Below are 14,198 nucleotides of genomic sequence, written 5' to 3' on the forward strand. Positions count from 1 at the left end.
CAGAAGGATTATTGGCTAGCTGGTGAATGATTTGAGATAAAGAAGAGTCACGGTCATAGCCCTGCTGAACAGACGCTAACCAATTGGGAATGGGCATAGAAATAGCGGAAAGGGAAGCTTGATTATCAAATGTGCGAGAAAGAGCATTTGCCACAATATTCTCCTTACCCTTCTTGTAGGTGATCTCATAATCATACCCCATGAGTTTGCTGACCCATTTCTGTTGTGTAGGAGAGGATACCCGTTGTTCCAGGAAGTATTTCAGACTTTGGTGATCGGTTCTGATGCGAAAATGACTCCCTAAGAGGTATGGCCGCCACTTCTGTACAACATGCAAAATAGCCATCATTTCTTTTTCGTAAGTAGAGAGGGCTAGATTCTTACCAGAGAGGGCTTTGCTAGTGAACGCAATAGGATGGTCATCTTGCAGGAGAACAGCACCCAATCCATTGCCGCAAGCATCACTCTCAATAGTGAAGGGTTTGGAAAAATCTGGCATCGCGAGAACAGGTGTACTGCACATAGCCTGTTTCAGTTGTTCAAATGCAGTCTCAGCAACAGGGGTCCAGGAGAAGGCATCCTTTTTTAACAGAGCTGTCAATGGTGCTGCAATTTTCCCGTAATCTTTGACAAACTTGCGGTAGTAGCCAGTCAACCCCAAAAAACCCCGAAGGCTCTTGAGAGTTTTAGGATGCGGCCAAGTTTTCATGGCATCTATTTTTGTAGGATCCACCCGCACTCCATGGTGTGCAACAATATGCCCGAGATACTCCACTTCCTCCTGGCCAAACACACATTTAGATAGTTTTGCACAGAGTTGATGATCAGAGAGAAGTTGCAAGACAAGCTCCAGATGATGGAGATCTTCAGCCCAAGTTTTGCTATATATGAGGATATCATCAAAGAAGACCAGAATGAATTTTCGGAGGTATGGTCGAAATATGTTATTCATCACTGCCTGAAATGTTGAAGGAGCATTCGTGAGGCCAAAGGGCATGACTAAAAATTCATAGTGACCATCATGTGTGCGGAAGGCAGTTTTAGGTATATCCTCCTCATTAACCCGAATTTGATGATACCCAGAACGAAGATCGAACTTGGAGAAAAAATGAGCCCCATGAAGTTCATCAAGAAGTTCATCAACAACTGGAATGGGAAACTTGTCCTTTATAGTGAGATGATTAAGTGCTCGGAAATCAATGCAGAGTCGCCATGACCCATCTTTTTTGCGAACAAGCAGAACTAGAGAAGAAAAAGAACTGGTACTAGGGCGAATAATACCTTGCTTCAGTAAGTCACGGACAAGTATCTCGATTTCGGTCTTCTGATGAAATGGGTAGCGGTAGGGCCTGATGTTGGGCGGAACACTGCCAGGAAGGAGCTGAATACGGTGGTCCTCTGGACGAGAAGGAGGTAATCCCACAGGTTCAGCAAATACACCAGAATACTTGTCCAAAATGTGTTGGAGATCGGCAGGAGTGCTAGAGACTGCTGATGGCTGCATCTGAATGGAATGGAGCTGAGCGATGACACCATGTGAATTCTTCTTAAGAAGTTTTTTCATACGGTGTGAACTGATGATGCTGAGAGACCCTGGTTGTAAGCCTTTCAAAGTGTGTTGGTGCCCTTCGGCTGAAAACTGCATCCAAAGTTCAGCAAAATCCCAGAGAATGGGGCCAAGAGTGCGTAACCATTGGGCACCCAAAACCACATCACAGCCACCTAAGGGTAAGGCAAACATGTCAGAGCGCATGTTATAATCTCCAATAGAGAGACGCACATTGCGACATTTCCCTTTACAAGGTAAAGTGCCCCCATTGGCAATCATGACTTCAAAGCTAGAGCAGGGATGGATAAAGCAATCAGCCTGTTTGGTTATTCGTGGATCAATGAAGTTATGAGTGCTACCAGAATCAATGAGTATAGTAAGAGGGATCTTCTTGAAAAAACCCTGGACCCGCATGGTTTGTGGAGTAGTGACTCCTGCCAAAGCATGGACAGATATCTCTGGTGGAGCTTCTGGTGAAGGAGGTTCAGGCTGGTGAGGCTCAACCTCATCATCCACTGTTTCCTGAGCATCTACATATTCTTCCAGTTCCGGTGGAGAATCCACATCCAAGAGATAGAGCTTTTGCTGAACACATCTATGGCCCCGAGACCATTTCTCATCACAATTATAACAAAGCCCTTTGTCTCGCCTGACTCGCATCTCTGTTTCAGACAAGTGCTTGATCGGAGTAGTTCTGGGAGCTGGTATGACTGGAGGGTTGTGAGAACCTGTATTTCTGAATGGAACAAAATTAGATCTGGAGCGTTGTAGAGCACTAATCTTGTCTTCCGCTAACTTAGCCAACCCAAGGGCTTCCATCATTGTAGTAGGTCGAAACATTTTGACTTCTGAGCGAAGTGCATCCTTCAGACCACTGACAAAACAACTACGGAAGAATTCATCAGACAAGCCCTCTGTGTAATTAGCTAATTTTTCAAACTCTGTCTGGTATTCTCTTACAGTGCCTGTTTGACGCAGTTTAGTGAGTGCTCCTGTGAAATCATCAAAGGAACTAGGGCCAAAGCGCTCCAAAATGAGGGTGCACAATTCTCTCCACGTTGGGCCTACATTAGCCTTGATGTACCAAGGGAACCATTGGAGAGCTTCATGTTCCAAATGAAAAGATGCAAGGGGGACTTTGTGGTTATCCAAAGTATTATGCAAGCTGAAATACTGCTCTGCCCTATAGATCCATCCAGTCGGATCAGAACCATCGAAGCGTGGAAAATCAAGCTTTGGTCCACGGAAATTGCCAGAAGAGGACCCAGTATCTCCTGAATGGTTTCGGCTCATGGCTGACTGCTGAAAGTTAAGACCCAGAATTTTGTCATCCATATCTTGAAGTTTGGTTTTGAGGGATGCAATTTCCTCTTCCATGATTTTTGCTCCTGTACGCGTAACAACCATAAAGCAAGGTTTTTTTTTTTTTTTTTTTTTTTTTTGGAATGGGTAGAAGATGAGAAACAAAAACTTTTTTAGTTACGGCAAACTTGGATTTGGGTAAAACTCATATAGGAAATGGGTGTTCGACGGGTGGTGGGAGACTATCTGGGGACAAGGGAAAAAGAAAAATGAGGGTTTCAAGGGTAGGGAGGCGAAATGAGGCGAACAGTCCAAGAGGGATAAGGGAGCAAAATGAGGAATTGAATCTTGTGGCTCAGTTTGGTGGCGATTGGATGAGAGGTGAAAAAGATAGGGCAAACCCTAAAATTAGATAAATGAGGGATTTAGGGCTTTGATATGTAAAATTTGGGGTTGGGTCGCCAAGGAAGGAAGTATGCGAAATGATATTGCAGACGTTCTGCGGAAGTATGAGCAGAAACAGAAAGCAAACAAGGAAGCTACGACTAAAAAACAGAAAAATTTTTACATATTAGAAGTGAGGAACCTGAAGGCCACGACAGGAAAAAAAATTTGATGTAATTTCCACCCAGCGAGCCCAAGAGAGTGCTCTGATACCAGATGTGAAGAACCTCCTTATAGCAATATCGTGAGAATGCTCGAAATAACAGAATACAAAGTGATAGCAGAACTCAGAATGAATCTACTGATCGCAGGCCACTTCGAGGGGGTAACCTCCTTTGAGCAAGCTCAATACAATAAATTCGTCCGTGCCCATCAAGGGCCTCAACCTATTCTTATATACTGAGTACGATCTAGAAAAGTAATACTACCTATGCATGTGGGATAATAAAATATACTCACGGGACGACTTACAAAGCATATGCGTCCAACAACACTACTCTAACAAAATAAACAGAAGGAACACACAGGTTCCTAACATGTTCTTGGACTACCAACGACACAAAGGGGTAATGACTCAGTATTTGTGGTGGTTGATAGGTTCTCTAAAATGGCACATTTCATTCCATGTCACAAAACTCATGATGCTGTCCATATTGCAGACTTGTTTTTCAAAGAGGTGGTAAGACTACATGGTCTTCCAAGGAGCATAGTTTCTGACAGAGATACTAAATTTGTGGGGTATTTCTGGAGGACATTGTGGAAAAAGTTGAGAACAGACTTGAAATTCAGTTCCATGCATCACCCACAAACTGACGGACAAATAGAAGTGGTAAACAGAAGTCTAGGCAATTTGCTGAGATGTTTAGTTGGGGATAAGCCCAAGGGATGGGATTTGATTCTACCACAAGCAGAGTTTGCTTACAATAACTCTATAAATAGGAGTACTGGAAAATCACCATTCCAAATTGTATATGGGAATAGCCCAAGAACTGCACCAGAATTGAGGAAGATAGAGCAAGGGGAGAGGACAAGTGCTGAAGCGGAAGAATTTGCTGAACATATCAAGCGTCTACATGAGGAGGTTCAGGCACACATTACCAAGATGAATCAAGAGTATAAAGCTAGGGCTGATCAAAAAGGAGAAGACATAAGGAATTCCAAGTAGGGGATCTAGTCATGGTGCACTTACGAAAAGAAAGATTTCCAGTCGGTACTTACAATAACTTGAAAATGAAGAAATTTGGCCCCGGCAAAGTTTTGAAGAAACATGACTCAGGAAATGCATATGAGGTGGAGCTGCCAGATGGTATTCACATTTCTCCCATTTTTAACATTGCAGATTTAACAGAGTATCATGATGATGGTGCAGATGAGGAGCTAGTGTTAGAGCCATGTCCGATTCCTACTTCTAAGAAGGAGGAGATAGAAGACATCCTAGATCATCGTGTGGATAGGAGTACCAGAAACAGGCAGTATGAAGAGTATTTGGTAAAATGGAAAGGACGACCGATCGAGGACTCAACTTGGATTTCAGCAGCTGAGGTTTCCCATTTGGGATTTCCTCTACCATTCATAAAGTGACAGGGTCACTTTTCAATCTACCCTGGGTGTCTGATGCAGGAGCATCCAGAGGTATAAGGGCAATCCTATGTCACCCAAAAAAATATACTTAGACTTAGTTTCTGTTTCATGTGTTTTCATTTTTGGATACCCATTTGGGTCAAATAAAGGTTCGAACTCTCACAGTTCCACTATCAGTGTTCGTGTAAATCCTGAAAAAATAGGAGTATGTAATTGAGCCATCATTTTGGTGAACTAGGAGGTGTAAATTGGCTAGATGAATGTAATTGTAATTTAGAGGATTCCAGAAAAAGAATCAAGTCAAAAGGCCCCACGGTTTGAAAGTTATTGCAGTTTTTCGGGTTGTGGAGACCTCCTAAGAATGCTCCAAAGTCAGGTTAGGGGCATTAAATGACCTCGAAAAGGGCCGAAAAATGGGGAACGAGCGAAGCTGGTCCATAGGGCTATAGGGCGCTTTGAGAGCTTTTCGAAAATGTAAACGGTTCGTCAATCGGAGCTAAGGTTCAAAAGGTATGCCTCCTGGATGTTCGGTTACCGTTTTTGGATTCTTCTAGATTTGCGCCGACTTCTAACGCAGCTTCTGGAGCCTTCTATTTGGTCAGTGGATGCCTACTAGCACTTTCTAGAATATACTCCTTGTCCTTAACCCTCCGGGGTCTATTTAAGGAGATTCCTGGCATTGTAAAAGGCAGTTCGGAGTGGAGTTTGAGAGGAGGTACTGAAAGGAGAAATTATCTCCACATTTATGCTATTGTAAGCCTTAGGGCATGTTTTGAAGTTTATTTTCTCTGTACTGAATGTACTAGCTTATTTTTCAGTTAATACAATTTCCCTTTTCTGTTGTGTCCATTCTGTTCTTGGGTTGTGTCCCCATCAATATTCTTGTCAAACTTGTGCTTTAGATCAAGTATCTTATCCTTGTCTTTCTTTTGATCTTGGACTTGATTGAGGTTGGGAGAGTTTCTCATTTGCTAGGGGCGGAATGTAATGTCCCCTTTTGGGACATTAAGAGTTTTGAAGTTAAATTCATATAATATTAAATTGGGCTTGTGAGAGCTTAAAACAATTTATAAAATGGGTCAATTTAATATTATAAGGGGGTTAGTAGCTGAGACAAAAAGAAGACGACGAAAGACAAAGAAGTGGAAACTAAAGAGTCACAACTTAATGCATTAAAAGAAGGGAGACTCATTTTGGGCATGCTTGGATTAATCTTTTGGTTGGAGAATTTGGGTTTCTCTTGTTGAAACATTGGGAGAGTTTATATCTTCCATTTCAGACCTGGGGATGCAAGCCTTCAGACCATGTTTGGTGGATCGGACGTAGCCCCGGATGATCAGTGCAGTGGATTCAAGGCAGAGTTCACGCTCTGTTTACAGGTTATTTTCATATGTTTCCATTTTGAGTGTTGTTGCTGTTTGTAAGATTGGACTTTATGCATGTTATTATGTTGCTGGTTTATAATACAATATATTTGAAGTTTTAAGATTGAGTGTTTTATTGAGCATACTGGTTCATTTGCTGGTTGATGTTGCTGGGTTATATTGCATAATTTATCTGTTATATTCTGAAAATAGTTTGTGAGAAAATCTAGAGATAGTATCCTACTAGGATATTACAGTGGTATCATAGCAGTGTATTTTGCCATCCTGTGGAGTTAAATTAGAACATATTTACCATAAAGATTTCATCATTGACAGGGCTGGAAATTATTTATTAGGAGATTTTATCAGAGTTGGTTCAGAAACATATTTTGGTGTGTGGCCCTGGTAAATATATTTCAGGAGTGTTATTAACCTTATATCTTAAGATATAATTTGGGCGACATATTTAAAAGATCTGAATTTTTTTATCCTTGTCATGAGAAGTGTGTCAAAGTATTGGTGGTTCCAAGGTCCAAGAAGAAATTTTTCAGCAGAAGGCTCAAACTAGTAATTGTGTGAAGCACACCACAAGAATTATTTGTATTGTCTGCAATTGGTAAGTAGTTCTGCGCACGAGGTTGTTTGCAGAGAATTAGCGAAGACAAGAATTTGTGTGAAACAACTTCTGAAAATAGAAAATCATGGCTTATGAATTGGTATCCCACTTGCGCACCTCTTTACTCCACTTGAAGCTTCATACTATTCTAGTGAGGGTAATGAACATGTCATGAAGATTCATGCACAGTTTCTATCCATTACTAACAGAGAGTCATTATTGTAACAAGGAGAACTGTTTGGGTGTTGCGAATGGTAGATATACATATATGTGTGTCACAAATAGTTTTACATGGTGTTTGGGTGTTCATAAACATTAAAGAGCAATTTGTCGTGTTGATGATTATCTCAGAAAGGAATTTGCAAAAGCTACAGGCTTAGTTGTCTACTCTGCATGTGTATCACGATTCACAATAAAGGAGTTGCTAATGAACTGAGGGAAGAATGAATTCGACCAAGTGAATAGATATGTCCCTTCATAAGTTAAGAGTCTCTGCGGGTAAGAGTTTGCACTTCCCATTCTCCATGTCCTATATGATCAACTTCTTGTCGCTAAGAAACATTTTACACTAAGTTTTCAATCCAACACGCACAATAACTAGCTTTAAGATGAACTCCTCAATGAGCTTGCACTAACCTGATTATTCCTGAAAATATAAATGACATTGATATCTCCGTGGAGAAATATGTCCGACTTAATTGGCCATGGGAGGAGTGAGTCAGCATTTGACAGGTGATTTTTTTTGAGCCGAAATCTACAGGACCACATTGAAATATAACGATTGACAAGAATTGCATGGAGGTTGAAAGTTAAGTGTCCGAGCATTGAACCATTAGACATTGCTGTAAACGTACAAAATTCTGGAAAGATAGTTCAGCGTGAGGCTTGGTTCTCTTGCAAGAAGGTATAACATTTTTGAACACAGAGCAATGACATGGTTATTAGAACCCAACTATGCAAAGGTGATGTTGCTTTGAATGGTTTTTGAGAATAACATCATTCTAGCTTGGTGTTGACACATTGGCACATTTTTTCACTATGCTTTTTGAATAGATTTTGGGAAGATTATTGAAAAAAAAGAGCAACACTTTTTGAGTTTCTAATATTTCTTGGGAAGATGTATAGTGCAAAAGATTCTTCAGGCGTTAAGGGCATCATCGATTGTAATGTCCGTAGCCAAGTTGATATACAATTTTTCCCCTAATTTATTAACTTACAAGAATTTCTCTCTATTCACTCCTTTATTTGGGGTTATCATAGGTATTCAATAGAAATGATAGATAGGTATCACAAAAATATCTTTGTGTAAAAATTGGCTATCTCAATGTCATGTGTAAGTTATGTCTGACAAGGAACAATTCTAATAAATATATCCTCACATCTTACATATAGATGGTTTCCAATCTCTGTGATTCTCGATTCACTCCTTTATTTGTGGTTATCATAGGTATTCAATAGAAATGATAGATAGGTATCACAAAAATATCTTTGTGTAAAAATTGGCTATCTCAATGTCATGTGTAAGTTATGTCTGACAAGGAACAATTCTAATAAATATATCCTCACATCTTACATATAGATGGTTTCTAGTCTCTGTGATTGAACTTGTTTCAGATTACAGTGATGGATTTATAAAGACTAAAGTTCTCCTATAATCATTTCTCCTCTAATGCTCATTATTTATTTAATGTTCATACTACAATCCTTGAGTGACATCTCTCTATTTATGTAATCGAGATAACTTATTCATAGTGGGTTACTTCTACAATCTATAGATTTATATCTGATGCCTTTGATATCCACATAGTGTATCTGATTCAATATTCTTTTCTAGTTGTTTGCTATTGTTTTGGTGACTAGGGTGCTCCCATTCTAATTTCTTCCCTTCATTCTAATATTCAACTTCTCTAGAATTGAGTGCATACCCATTATCATGTGCATTTTATTGAAATATATCCTTGCGTTCTATTTTCTATGGCCCATATTTGATGTAAGGGAATTCATCACTATTGTGTCTTCTCCAACATGTATTTTTGTAGGTTCTCCTCTTTGTTGTCACTAAGTAATTTTGTATCTATCTGCTACCATCACTATTGAGTTTGTCTCTCTCATTTTCCTTTTTACTTGATCCAAGTCCAGCCAACGAATCTCTAACACTTCCATGGTTTGAATCGATGTTGACTTTATCAGATATTTTTCCAGCAAGAGGAGATATCTCATAACGTTTGATAGGTATATGTTGATGTCTAATCCTGTTAATGCCCATTGAGATACTGAGTGTTAATCTTGTGAATGGACGTCGCATGAGTCTACAGTGTGATGAACTTGTCTATCTTTCGTATATTACTTGAGTTCCAAACCATGTTGGACTGGGGAGTGTCATTTCTATTGATGTGTCAAGGTTTTATTTCCTTATAATAATGCCATACTCACATACGATGATTCTGCTAACCATTGGATGGATATCCCCTTTCATCTTCCGATATCATTCTCTGTTCTTCCCTTCATCTACTGAGACTAATCTTTTGTCCCATAGTCTTCATGTGATATTCCCATTTCATATCTGAAATATGTATTTATGTCTCATAATTTTGTTTGTATATCATATCCTAATCCTTAATATTGTCTGCTTCATTCGTACTCCCTTATCTCTGTTGTGCGATCTGCAACTCCTATTATTAGCTCATTCAAAATGGTGCAAATCTTACTAAATCACCGATAATCTTCTCGAGAATATACTTTTCCATTTTTATATCTGAAAATCCCCCCTTTCCATCTACGAATTCAAACATTCCTTTATAATGCATTGGCTCAGAGGTTGGGTTCTTTCATAGAGGGTTGTTGGCTCAAAAGGAATTGATCTTGTCTTTATATATAAAATATTTGTTCTATATGATATGATAATCTCTTAATAATATCAATATGAATATTGACATTATATATTATGATATTTATATATTTTTATTATACATTTATTACTAATATATACTATTATATTCATAATTGATTATATCTTATTATTTATTTATTATATTAATAATATATTTTGTTTATTTATTTATTCACTAATTGTTCTAATACTTATTTAATATTTACTATTGAATTTGGTCTTCGAATTAGGGGACATTACGTCGATACTCGCCTACAACTTCTTTGAATTTGGAAGTAATGATTGAGTGATGGGATTGTTAGTGTGCATATTACATTGTACATCTCGACCCTATTGAAGAAGTCATAATATTAGAAAAGGATCTTGCGTTTGTGTGGTGGGACGACACTTGGCATACATGGCCATTCAAATAGAATTACAGGATGAATTTATATTAAGAACCCAGTGACACAGGGCAAGCATGCACTATACGCAAGCATTCAATATTTGGTAAAAAGGTCCATCGAATTTCTTACTCCAAGATAACAACAAAATATGTAGGCCATGTCAGAGTCGAACTTCATGTTTAGGAAATGACGGAAAGATTTCTCCCTGTTTGGTTGCATTTTATATATCGTGTGTGATTAGCAAGGACATGAAGACACTTTAGTGGATGGAATCCCGATTCCTTCCTAAATATTATTGAACAAGGTTGGAAGTTCAAATTATTAATTTTGACGTAACAGAGGTTTTGTGAATTTAGTGTTGTCATAGAGAAGTAAAGACTCCACTTTCTTCCACTCACGACAAGGACTCTTTGCACCTAATGTTAGATGCAAATATTGTAATAGTATTCAATAGTGTTGGAAAGTGCTGCGGACATTAAGGGGAAACTAAGAGACTGCTAATAAGCTCTGGCTCCTTAATTTGTGTGTTGTGGAAAGTTAGATTGTTTGGAGCGTTGTGGCAGATGATCTATTCCCGTAGCAATCTGTGGTTGCTCATTCATTGAGAATTCACAAAAGCCTTACTTTCCTAATATTTAACAGCTCAAACATTAATGTAAACAACTACAACAGTGTTCAGGAAAATAGTTGCATATTAGAATGTGATTTTAGAGTGCCACGCTCAGCCTAGTTTTACCATTCAAAATAGGAAATAAACAAAGATGTCCATTTATTGCACATATCTATCACGAACAACCATCGGTATATTAAGCTTGGGTCATCTGTAGTATGGTACTGGTCACTACTGAAAATAATATTTTAATCTATTGTACAATCATATAGCTGTGAGTGATATTCATTTATGTTCTGCAATATGTTATAGAAACGAATTCAGTGCCCAAGCTGACACACATTAAACAAGCTCAGGATGAAACCATTCAGCACTTGCTTGCAATCTGTCTTATTAAATTTTGACTCCCTACATTGTGGCTTTTGTTAAGCAGATTTAGTGCAAGTACAGAGTTATCAGTTTTAAATGGCATCAAAAGACACATTAGCATTGGCCAAAATTCTCTATGAGATTGGTAGCAGACTTGGGTTGGAATTAATAAGCAGGGAGAAAGTTCTTGGCACATTGTTTGAATTGGAAGGATACTTGGCCATGGTAGAGCAATCACCCCCTAATTCCTTACAGAAAGCTTTTGTTCCTACAGTGACAGGGTTGAGTCAACACAAATGGTTGAAGCATTCAGATAACGAGACATGACTTCTAGTTACTTCTTGTCTGATGGAGTTCATAAGAATTTTGGACCGCAAGAGCCCTATGAAGAAGTCATCATGAAGGAGGTAATTCGACTTGTTGATAGTTTTGAACATCTTGATCACTGTAGTAGCTGTGAATTTGCTAGAAGAGCTGCCATCCTCAAGTCATTTGCAGAGATCAGATAATGCAATCTTATGCTTGATGGGATTGTATGATTTAATACATACCATGTTTCAAAATCTACTAGGCACAATCAGGGAAGAACACAATGCAAATGTTGCAGCCATGAAAGACATTGTGGTTATGACAATTAATGAGAGTGATGTTCATTTCTAGCCACTACTTCAAATGTTATTAGCAATTTCAAATAGAAAACAAGAGGCTTCACAAAGTGCTTATAAGCTGGTCAATAGGGTGCTCAAACAACGTGAGCCAAAAATTGTGAAGTACAAACAACAACAGGCTAAACAAGAACCAAAGGCAAGGGAATTACAGGTGTAGAATCTCAAAAAATGAGCAAGAACCAAATGAGGAAAGAGTAGGTTTTTTTACTTGCAATCATAACTGATCACTTGATCACATTGTGAGGGTGACAAGGAAGAAGAGTCAACTCAAGAAGCACGGATCAGCATTGAGGAAGTTAACGACTCGTTAGTCCAACTTCAACATGAAGAAGACTGTGAGAGGTGTTCCTCTATGATTAATGGTAAGGATTGTTCTAGCATTTTATTTGGCGATTTGGAAGTGGTTATTGACAGACACTTTCATGAGAATTTCTGTCTACGTGATATGTCTAAAAATGAAAAGGCACCTCTTCATGAAGATGGACTATTTGAAAACAATGGCATAATAGTTGATGAGACAATGCAAATGATGATAGAAGGAAGCTCTGAAAATGTTACAGCTGAAATTGAATCTAGTATTCAAAATCTAGAGCAAGATGCTGTTAATATAGGGGCTGATTTGAAGGATCAATCAGAAATTCCATTTTAGTTTGATGATTTTGGAGAATATAGTTTGGAGGATAAGTTAAAAGTATCAAATAATATGGTTATTTCAGCCTTAGTGCATTTTGATAACACCCATAAAAGCACTGAAGAAACCTTATGGGAAGTTAATAATATTAAAAAAGAAAAGGGAATAATGAATGGAATCAATAGCGGAAATCTTCACACTCTTAAATTGGAAAGAATGAAATCAGATTACTTGAAGTTGCTAAAGGATAGGGATATAGCTATCAAACATGCTGAAGATAAAGAGGAGATAGATGAGTTATGTCTTCAACTTAGCATGATGCGATATTCATTACATCAGGCTGAAAATCAGATTTCTAGAATAGTCACTCACCAAGATGATGGTCAAGAACCTAAGGCTAAGGAGATCATACAAATAATAGAAGGGATTCACACCCTTGACGATAGTGCAGGAGAGCACAATTTATACACTCCACCTTATCTATATAACTCATTATGTTGAAGAAAACTTGAAGGACCAGCAAGAGGTTAACCATGAGAATTCTGATGTTTATGGCTGCAGTTATACATCCTCACATTGTCATGTGGGTAGAGATAAATCAAGTGAAGTAATTCAGAGACTTGACCATGATCTCTTCATTGATGGAGATGCTGATTTTAGTGATGATACTTATGGTGAAGCAGATAGTTCTGGGTTGTCCTTAGTATGCCCTGAGGGTTTTTACAGCTTACCTAAAAAATTATCTCTAAGTTCTTCTGATATGGCAGCTACCTACTTATTGATTGGTGATTTTATCTTTCTGCATGCTCCAGTTAGCTTACTCATCTCATATTTGGTCTTGTTTAAATATGCTCCATAACGCGGTTCAGAAAATTGAGAAAAGTGACCTCATTTAAGAAGAACTCCCAAGGCAAAGATAAACAAACCAAAAAATTACAGATGTAAGCTTGTGCACAAGGAGTTTTGTTTCATTGGAGACAACAGGCACTTATCTTCTGTTTTCAAAACCATTCTGCTGTACCTGGGATCTCTGGACAGAGATGCTGGCACTTGGCATACACGTACTCATGCAAACACATCCTAAAAAGTGTGAGTTGGTTGGATGAGATGATGCTTCAATGTCTGTTTACCTTTAGGATTTAAAATCCAGGGAGGACTGTTATTTTTCTTGCTTCAATTAGTGAGGATGATGTATAAGATATTCATACATTTGGAATTTGCATTAATATTATTTTTCTAACACTTCTATGATCAAAGTCATAAGTTACACTTTACATTTGATTATTTAGCGAGGGTTTAATTTTAGAATTCACATTCCATATGATTGCCAACATGCCCTCCATGGGGTTTACACTTTCAATATGGGCCTATTAACCGTGGGGATACTGCTGGATCATTTGATCTGGCACTCGGATATAGTTTTGGTGGACGTGAACTTGGATCTCCATTTTGAAAAGCCTATTGTTTTTCCATTTAAGCACACCTCTTTATCCACGATTTACACCATTAGTTATAAATTATTATGTTTTGAGTGTTATTTCACTGTATGTGTTTGTATATTATAGTTCCCATGTATATGTGTACTCAAGTTTTTGGGGTTTTCATTCCATATTTTATCTGTATCCTGTACTTCCCTAGACCTTGAATGCATACCATACTGTTAGTCAAAAACTATTTTTCTTTTCTTTGGTACTCTTTAGTGCCATCGGTCAATTTTTTAATGCATGCTTTATTTTCTTGCTAGTGTCCCTCTTGCATTTGATTTTGTTTAGGAGTCGCTCTGACACA

The 14,198-nt window shown here is 38.3% G+C and overlaps 1 protein-coding gene across 1 annotated transcript in view; it reads left to right on the forward strand.

The window, feature by feature from the left end:
- LOC149567584 (lipase class 3 family protein) overlaps nt 1–14,198 on the forward strand; it is a 270,367-nt gene that overhangs the window by 58,088 nt on the left and 198,081 nt on the right. The window lies entirely within an intron of this gene.

This window comes from Cupressus sempervirens, chromosome 3 (assembly GCF_028749045.1).
Source record: "Cupressus sempervirens isolate cs-2001-9-10 chromosome 3, ASM2874904v1, whole genome shotgun sequence".
NCBI classification, from domain to species: Eukaryota; Viridiplantae; Streptophyta; class Pinopsida; order Cupressales; family Cupressaceae; genus Cupressus; species Cupressus sempervirens.